Source organism: Gossypium hirsutum, chromosome A02, assembly GCF_007990345.1.
Source record: "Gossypium hirsutum isolate 1008001.06 chromosome A02, Gossypium_hirsutum_v2.1, whole genome shotgun sequence".
NCBI lineage: Eukaryota > Viridiplantae > Streptophyta > Magnoliopsida > Malvales > Malvaceae > Gossypium > Gossypium hirsutum.
This window is the reverse complement of record NC_053425.1, coordinates 100,274,139-100,281,452: the sequence shown is the minus strand read 5'-3', so window position 1 is coordinate 100,281,452 and position 7,314 is coordinate 100,274,139.

The following is a 7,314-nucleotide window of genomic DNA, read 5'->3' as shown; positions in this document are numbered from 1 at the left end:
CATACACAAGTCATGTACCTAACATACCAGCTATCGGCTTGATCATCTTTAAAGCATAAGCCTCTATTTTTATCAAAGCACATGAGTTACATATGCATGATCAGTGACTAATTTAAGATTTGGATAAATCACACCATGAATGTCACAAGTGAATTAATTCACAAACAGAATCAAAATTAATTCATCTTGAGTTTAGTCCAATGTATCATTTTGCCAATGAATACATCTATATCTCTACCCGTAAAGTCAACTACTCTGATAGCCAAAACTAGTCATCTCCTCAATTAGAATTGTAGACGATAGAATAATCCTTCTCGGTATTTGAATCAAATGCTCATTTTGATTCTTTTACAGGATTACAGACTCTATCCCCTATTTATAGTACATGAAAAACCCTAGTTGGTTCTTATTTAAACTCTAAATGATAATGTTTAAGAGATATAATTTGAAATTAAATGTAAACAATATAATAATAATCATCACAATAATCCTAAAAATAGAATTGAAATTTAAATAAGGTTTCATATTCATAAACTCTTATTTGAAATTTTACCCCAAGACTTCCACGCTTTGTATTTCAGTACCACTTCTTACCTATTTTGCATACTAACCAGTTTTGTCTTTAAATTCATGCTTTTTGCCTCCAAATCTCTTTTTGCCTTCAATTTAGCCCCTACAAGATAAAAAACCATAAACAACCCAAATTAGTAAGATCGTACTCAAAATATATATGTAATTAACACATAAAAGTAAGTCATTTTAGAGTACTATCATGAGTCATTCTAATCATCAACTAATTCAAATCAGCCCACTTGAACAAGAATCCTCACCTCAATCACTTACCATGCGCAAATAAATTAATATGCAATAATTTATAAATTAGTTCAGATTATAGAAACACAAACCGTAAATTTCGAGCTATTTGTTGACGACCTTGTCTTTTCCCTTCTTTTTCAAGGAATCCGTATCGACATTAGATGCGAAATTAAAAAAACAACACATTTCATCAATACATAACAATTTCACATTCAATTGATAATTTACATAACTTTTGTATTTTATTCAATTTAGTCCCTAAAACTAGGACTAGCTTAACTTTCACATTTAACCCCAAATTTTTATATAATTTCACTCTGAGCGAAATTTAACTCCATGTTTCTGAATTCTACCCCTAAAATTTGAAAATTTCTCAATTTGATCCCTAATTATCAAAATCAACAATTTACTTCATAATTTAGTCTTTTTTTTCACTTCTAACCTAAAAATCTATCAAATTAATCCCTAAATCTTTAACTACTCAACAATGGTAACATTTAAAATCTTAAGCAATATCGAAAAATAAGACATGGGTTGACCACCTCATCATATCAGAATTCCAAAAACATAAAAATTGTAAGAAAATAACTAAATTTAACTAAGCTCCAAAAATTGAACTCAATGGCCGAAAGCTTTTTTTCTTTCCTCTCCAATTCAGCACGCAAACGATGATGAATAAAATGGTTTTGTTTTGTTTTTTATTCTCCACTATTTTTCTTTTCCTTATATGTTATTAACTTAAATTATGTTTTATTTTAATAAAATTTTATAACATTTTAATCTTTCAAACATTAATGCCGTCCACTAATAACTAAAACAAAGGTATATTTGCTTTTTAAGTCCTTTAGTTATAGTTTTACGTTATAATTTAATTATAATTTAACTTTTGATTCTAACGCGATTTAGCTCTTGTATCTTAATTAATTCCTAATTCATCAAAATTAATTAACCAAAAATTCAATTCACCTCTAATATAACTTCGTAAATATTTAATAAAATTATTTATGGGTCTAGTTTACGGAAACGGAGTTTCAAAATCACACTACCCTACGCCGCTGACTTTCTAATCGTTACATATTTATTTGATGTGGAATTAAATTAGGCAGTCGTGAGAATTGTTCAACTAGAGAATTTGATTAAAGAATTTTCTTGAAAAATTAATTTGGAAAATCTAAGTGATTTTTAGAAAAATTAATTTTGACCAAGTAAAATTAAATTACTCAAATTAATTAAAATTAATGTGATATTTTTGGAAATTAATTTTCAAATTAGACAATTGGCACAATGGGTAATTGAAATTGAAAATTAGATCTGAGCTCGAAATTTGGGCTCGAGAACCCAAAACTGAGATCAAGACCCAAAAAAAGATCGAACTAGGTGTGGTATGTAAAACTGAGCCGACAGTCTAACCGATCGTAAGATTAGATCAGTCGGGCTATTATTGGCCAAAATCAAACCGGCTTGGGATACCGCGAGGGTATCGTACCTTTGATGGCACCACTGGACATGGCAGTGCTAGCATTACGGTGGTTAAGCAGTGGAAGAATTACACTTCTACTGGGACTCTTCCAGAGAATTTGATTTCAGATTAACTATTTCAAAAATAATATTATTTTAATATATTTAATATTTAATTTAATTTAATACTTATCTTAATATTAAATTTAATCTATTATTTATCTTGATAAGTGTTATATTAATTTAATATTACAGTGATTAAATTTAATAAAAGTTGAACTCTTTAAACTCTTCCTGTATAAAGATATTTTTTTTATTTACAACTTAGCCCAAAATTCTATAGAAATTGCAAAATTGCCCCACTGATAATTTTGTGAAAATTTTTCTAATTCGAAGTGAGCCTACATTCAATAGACATGAGCTTGATGATAGTGGAAAAGACTACTCGGTCGAAGCGTTCATCCTAGACGAATCAAAAAGATACAATTTTAATTAAGTGTTTATTACTTTAGATATCACAACTAAGTTCTAGTTGTGGAAAAAAAATTAAAACTCTATTTTTTCCTGAAACTTATTTTTCATTGAGCTTTCAAACCAAGTTTTCTAACAGATAAAGTATATGCACTTACCCTTTTGATGAATTGTGTTAGATGATAGGTAAACTATGTTTGCATATTAAAATTATCATATAATTATTATGTGAGGTAAGTTAACTATTGAATTTGTATGAGCTTACTAAGTATTCTTAATACTTACGCCTAGGTTTCTTTTATCTTATAGATTTTTAAAGTTTAAAACGTGACAATCGAATCAGCAAGAAGTTCACACTATCTACCAAAATTTTGGTAGACTCTTGATTTTGTTTGAGTCGATTTAGGTGACACGTATATAGATGTTTGGTCATTTGTAAACAAAGATGTTAAATTTTGAAGGTGATTACTTTGTATTTTCATGATGTATGTAAATAAAATGAACTCAGGTTCTGTTATATTTTTTATTTTAAGTTTCGTTAGACTTATCGTAGTGTAGGGTATCAGTGAAATAGTCTGCCATTTAGGTATCCACAAGAAATTATAAAATTTGGTGTTCGCCTTACTTTCCATGATATTGGTATCCGTAGAATAATTCACAACTTAACCATCTAAATTTCAAATGAACAGAAGGTCGATCCACAAGATCGGTCTGCCATATATTAATTCGCAGCATGGTCTACCATATATTAATCCGCGGTACAGCTCGCCATGTATGTTTGATGTATGTGTTAGTGATCTGAGTCTCGTGTGGTAACCTCATGTAGCTTAGGTCTGACCACCAGACCGAGCTTGGGATGTTACAGCATATGTTGGTTTGAATTAACTAATGTTTGAGGTTATGCATTATTTGCTAAATAGTTCATGTTGATTTTGGTTTTAAATTATCTTTGAATGCTATTTGAATAGTTAAAAGTGGTGAGAATGAATTGGTAATGTGTTGTGTTCTCATGAACATTATTTGAATAGTATTTTTATTTTGATAAAGCATGAAAAAATGATTATTTTGGATGGTTAATGATACGTGATATTCATGACAGGTTTTAAAAATTTATAATTAATCGTTCTTGAAACTAACTATTATCACAATGAAGGCAAGTGTACCTATCGAACAGTAGTATAGCTTTAGCAAGACCGGATTGTCACACCCGAAGGAACCAATAGTACTAGTAATTACTTTCTTTTTATTATCTAGCCTAAAAATTAAGGGATTTGTTTATCTAAACTAATTAACTAAACTAAGGGTGTACAGAGAGGAAATTGGGAAATGCTTTTGGGAAAACTCGATTGATTAAGACCATACCCAAGGAAAAATCCACCTAGACTTCACTTGTTATTTGACTCTGAATCAAACGATTTATTCATTTGACTTGATCCGTAGAAATCCCTAAGTTATATTATTATCTCTCTCGAGACTAATAATGTTTAACCCTAGGTTGATTAATTGAAATCTCTTTCTAATTAACACCCTAGTGTTGCATTAACTCGATCTATGGACTCCTTTATTAGGTTTCACCCTAATCCGGTAAAATCTTGTCACCCTATCTCTAGGCGTGCAATCAACTCCACTTAATTATGACAAATTTACTCTTAGACTAGGACTTTTGCTCCTTTGAATAAGCGCATTAACTTGAATCAATATCTTGGAATATTAAAACAAGAATTAAGAACACATAATTAATAACAAGTCAAATATTTATCATACAATTCAGATAATAATAACAAGATCCGTCTTAGGTTTCAGTCTCCTTAGGTATTTAGGGGGTTTAGTTCATAATTATGAAAGAAAACATCTCAAAAGAATAAAGATAACAAAACATAAAGAAGACTCAAAACTCCTGAAGGAAATTGAAGGGAGATCTTCAGTCTTGACGATGAATTCAACTTCTAAGATGGATCAATTGGCTTTCCTTGAGTAATTCCTACCTCCTACTCCGTGTGTCTCCTCTAAGTGCCTCCTCAGGCGTTTAATAGGCTTTAGAATGCCTAAAAGCCCTCAAAAGTGGCCTTTTCCAAATAGGAATATACTTGGGCTCGACAGGGACACGCCCATGTGACATGCCCGTGTGCGATTGCTTCAGACCGTGGTCAAGGCTGTTAAATTGGCACGGGCGTGTGGTTTACCCGTGTAAGTCGTGCTTCGATTCTGCCAAATGGACAAGGCCGTGTGACCTACCCGTGTGAGGAAGTCCAAGCCGTGTTGATTTCCCATGTTGGCCCGTTTCTCACTTTTTTTACTTTTCTATGCTCACCTAAGTATAAAATATGAAATTAAAGGATTAGGAGCATTGAATTCACCAAATCTAAGGAGAAATCATCCATAAATGTGCTAAGTATGGGATAAAAATATGTATAAATTATGGTTTATCAAATACCCCAACACTTAAGCGTTTGCTTATCCTCAAAAAAATTCTCAACTCACAATCAAAATAAATTCTTCTCAACTTATAATCCCTATCGATAATATCTCAAAATAAACCATAAGTAATCATACATGGAGAATTCAACTAGAAGAACATCAAAGTTTCAAACATTCCAAGCTGAGCATTTTATCACGAAAACATAGGTGTCTCTCATCATTTAAGTGATTACCCTTGATTCAAAATATCACAAAGTTTAAAATCCTCACTAAAGATTCACTTAAATCACTCGAGGTGTTTAAGGACAATAAATGAAGCACTCATTAGTCAATATGAAAATTTATTACCATAGGCTTGCATGAAAATCAAATCTCCACTACTATATATTGAGATGATACGTCAATCAAAAGGTCTTTAGAGGGTTGTAACGTGGCTTTGGTTAGGGGGTGTGGTCACAAGCTTAAAGAAAAGGTTAGAATCGAAATTGAATTGAAAAATTACCTAACTAGAAAAATAACTAATCATTAATTGAATACAAGTGAACTTCTTCTCAGAATATGAAATTGACACTTAAGCTCAAAAAATAACGAATTACTATTAATATATATGCATGTATTGTATTTTTTTTAAGAACAAGTCAAATAACATAGGCTATTTATCAAAAATAAAACATAGCTAAGCAATTTATTCAAATTAAATCTCGACAAAAATAGGGATCAAATTAATTTAGGGGATTTCAACAATAATAGGTTAAGGGTTAATGTTAAGGGTAAATCAATGAATGGGTTGTTAGGCTCAATAGGGTTCACTAAGGGTTAATTGTGAAGGTAGGCTTTTACGGAGTGAGTGGGTTAAACCTAAGTGCCTTTATCATCTCGACATATCAAATCAAATGGTGTGGTCTTGACATGTATAATCAAGCAAGTTCTAGAATGAAAATTCAATATTGACGCACTCAAAGCAACAATAAAAGTGAGCATGAAAGAAATAATAGATGCTCTAAAGGCTCATGATCTCACAAAAATTATGGCTTTTTAATGTTTAAACCTGTGAATTTTAACTCAAGATAATACTTAAACTTGGGGAAACAACCTAAAAAAATTTTAGTTCTTAAAAATCAACTTATCATGCTTGATTCTCTAATTCCTTAAAGTTTAAACAATCAATGCATGAATGCCTATGTTTTAATTCAAGACATATCAATAAAAATCATTAATCAAAATTCATTTTAATAATGATATGAGAAGATTACATGAAAGTAAGACAAAATTCAGGGATTTTTCTGATAATGAAATAAATAACCCTCCCACACTTAAGATGTACATTGTCCTCAATGTACAAAGTTAGATTTAATGAAAAATATAGATATAAGATCATAAGATAGGGAGAGAAGTGAAACTTCCTAAATAATGAATGGACTTATTGAATTGGAGTTATGGAGAATAATCGGTGAAGGCAATGATGAGATTGGAGGAGGATACTCTGGTGGTAGTAGAGGTTGGTTCCACAACCACAATGTCTAGCGAAGAAGTTATTGTGGTGGTCAGGCAGGACATGGCAGTCGTGGAGGACCTTTTTCTAATGGAGTTACAAGTTCCTCAGTAATAGTGAGCTTTGGAGCTCTTTATAACTGTGATAGAATGAAGAACTCTTTAGGAAATATAAAGAAGCATAATTATTCGTAAAGAAATAGCCGAAAGTAAAAATTATTGAATATAAATTATAAAACCGAAAAATGAAATAAACATAAAATTAAAGAAAAATATAATAAAAAATAGTTTTGAAGATAAAAGTGAAAACATAAAAATATAATAAAAAGTCTTTAAATATCGTCATCGCCGGATGGTTTGTGAGGTGGTGATGGCGATGAGATGTGAAGGTGCTGACAAATCTGATGTAGAGTAGCATCAATGTGATCAAAGCGCTAAAAACACTGTTGCTCAAATCGAATAAAGCGCTCAGAGATGTCAGAGTATGAAGCCGCTGCATGAACTGGACGATGAATGGGTGGTGGCTGAGTCGGTGGGTCCTCATAGTGTGTAGGGACATCATCAGTAATGTCCTCTAGTCCTTCTCCTCGGCTGATTGGATGAGGCGATACTGAGGAGGGTCGGTTCCATGTTGTTTCTCAATAATCCTCATATGTAGCA